Here is a 2,845-nt window from a genome sequence, read left to right as displayed (position 1 = left end):
CTCTCTATACATGTTATATCTGCCCCACCTGCAGTGCACAAGGTTTTGCCCATTTTGAGAACAAATTTGTACTGCGATCAGATCTGAATAAGGGCCACAGTGTGAGAGTCCTTCAGCTCTTACTTACTTGACACTCAGAGGGCCAAATGTATCAAGCTTCAAAAAGTGATAAAATGGAGAGTGATAAACAATCAGCCAATCAGCTCCTAACTGTCATTTTCAAACCCAGTCTGTAACATGGCAGTTATGAGCTGATTGGCTATCACTCTCCATTTTATCACTTTTTGAATTTTGATACATCTGGCCCAGAGTATGGAGCAGAGAGCAGCTGAATAAAAATATTGGTATATGGATGCAGCTTCGTAGAGTTAAATTATACCTAAAATCCCAATGGGCCAGATGCACCAAGCTTCAAAAAGTGATAAAGTAGACAGTGATAAACTACCAGCCAATCAGTTTCTAACTGTCAAGTTACAGGTCGTGTTTGATAAATGACAGTTAGGATCTGTTTGGCTGGTTGTTTATTGCTGTCCACGGTACTTATCCATGTCCGCGTGGAGTTGATTTTATATAGTGTGGTGAGCGCAGCGAGCCACCGAGCCCGAAGCGTGGCGAGCGTAGCTAGCCCTGCGAGGAGACGCGTAAAACTAAGCAAATAGCTTAGTAGGCGCCCAACTAACATATAAGTACCCTCTCCACTTTATAATTTTTTATAGCTTGGTGCATCTGGCCCAATGTTTTTTTTTCCAGTTCACAAAATGTGGTCTGACGCTGGTGCCAGGGCCGGATTAAAGTCTGTGGGTGCCCTGGACAACAAAAGGCACTGGCTGGTGCACACTGTATAATGTCTACCTAGCGCTACCTTGTTAGCTACCTGATCCAACGGCAATTGCACACACGCCTGCCGATGCCGGAAGCAATGGAAGGTCACTAGTAGGGTGACCAACTCATCCCTTTAATCCGGGACACATATTAATTACACAGGTTCTGTGGCTGGCTTTCACCTGGTTTTAAACTGCCACACCTCAAGACTCCATTTCACCTGGTTTTAAACTGCCACAGAACCTGTGTAATTAATATGTGTCCCAGATTAAAGGGATGAGTTGGTCACCCTAGTCCTGGGGTAGCCAACCCTAGTCCTCGAGAGCTACCAACAGTGCATGTTTTTCAGGTCTCCTCACAGAATCACAAGTGAGCTAATTAGCTCCATCTGTGTATCTTTTAAAATGTGTCAGTGATTAATGAGTGCAGCTGTGCAGCAGCTAGGTTGTCTGGAAAATGTGAACTGTTGGTAGCTCTCGAGGGCTAGGGTTGGCTACCACTGCTATAGAGTTCACATGGGTTAATGCTCTTGGTGTTTCCATCCACACTTAAATTACCTTTATTGAAAGGTATACCGTGGTAGAATCATCTGTTTAGCCTTTCTGTCATAAGTATCTTGGCAAATGCAGTGAAACACATGCAAGGGAGAGGAGGAGGGAGAGAATGAATGCTCCCTGTATGGTCCGGGCATGTAGCAAACACTGGACGGGCCGGACCACACGGGGAGGCTGTAATCTCCCCTTCCCCATGTCCCTGATGACAGCTATCACAGGGACCCCCCACCCCCCGGATAAGACACCCCCGGACGGGACACCCCATGGACCGGTCACTACAAGCTCAGGACTGCAGATTTTGATGTCCAGTCCGGCGGTCCGGGGTTAAGTCCGGGTCCGGTTTTTACATAGTCCCGATAAAAACTGGTCAAATACATAATACTACATTCAAAGGTTATGGGCTTTTTTTGATACGCAACAAAATATGTACAATACACAAAAGGGGCATATGATAGATTGTGCTAGTCTAAGGGCATCTGTATTGGTACATAGGTATAAACATGTATATTAATTTATCTCAGTAATAACATATTTAAACTTTTTGCCCCAAAACATGATTACACTTAAGCTTACTGAACAAGTTTACACCATAGATGTGTATATACTGTATGTAGCTCAGTATGCGTTACTCCTTAACATTCATTGCGTTCACTTAATTTTTCTATATCTTTCACAATGATGTGTTGCATTTAGCGTCCAATGTTTTTTTTTTCAGGTTTTTTTTTTCTCCTGTAGGAAAAGTGCTGACAAAGATAACCAGCCCAGTCACACACACTCAGTCTGAGAAGAAATACAGATGATTTTCATGTGTAGGAACTTACTTACAGTTCTTCCTGTGGTGCCTTGTCCAGCTTAGTTCCTTGCTTCTAGATCCCAGTATGTATATATATTTAATTATGACAGATGTCACGCTAAGTTGCGTTCCCTTGCTAGACAAAAACTTTCTTCAGGTCTTTTACGTTATATCTTGCTCTGCATGTTTAAACGTCTGCTCCCACAGGGTGAATCACAGGAACACATCACAGCAGGTCATGGGTATTCTGCAGTTCAATATGTAGCACTATTCAGCACAGACCAGATTTACAAACACAACTTGACATAAAGATACATACTGATTCTGAACACTGCACGTTAGCAGCCATTACAGAATTCTGCTTCTAAACTCTACATACTGTCAGGCACACAACCACCCACACACACATACCATCACACGCCATCTAGTGCTTACTACATAACTTTTTACAGACCTGAATTACACTAACCCAGATGACAGCAGATGGAGTGGTGATAGCACAGGGAAAATGTGCATGTAGCAGTTACACAGTTGAGCTAAATTGTCCTACTTCTTAAAAAAAAAAAATATATATATATATATTTGCACAGGATTATGTGCAGTGAGGGCTAACCTTGACACATCCCAGCATGCCCTGCATCAGTTGTAGCATGGCCAAATAGTAAAACTGCAGCAG

At 43.1% G+C, this 2,845-nt stretch overlaps 1 protein-coding gene across 6 annotated transcripts in view; it reads right to left on the bottom strand.

Moving 5' to 3' along the window:
- Positions 1 to 2,533, bottom strand: part of MDFIC (MyoD family inhibitor domain containing) — a 162,884-nt gene extending 160,351 nt beyond the window's left edge. For 3 of the 6 annotated variants that reach the window (XM_083182781.1, XM_083182777.1, XM_083182783.1), the window contains exon 1: positions 2,202 to 2,533. The gene's annotated coding sequence lies outside the window, so the exon portion shown is untranslated. Of the gene's footprint in view, positions 1 to 2,197 lie in introns of all 6 variants that reach the window. The other 3 variants (XM_083182778.1, XM_083182780.1, XM_083182784.1) reach the window with 2 other exon arrangements.
- Positions 2,534 to 2,845: the final 312 nt, after the last annotated feature.

The sequence above is a fragment of the Crinia signifera genome, chromosome 4 (assembly GCF_055691185.1).
Source record: "Crinia signifera chromosome 4, ASM5569118v1, whole genome shotgun sequence".
Lineage (NCBI taxonomy): Eukaryota > Metazoa > Chordata > Amphibia > Anura > Myobatrachidae > Crinia > Crinia signifera.
Note: the sequence above shows the minus strand (reverse complement) of the source record. Positions and strands in the feature narration are given on the sequence as shown.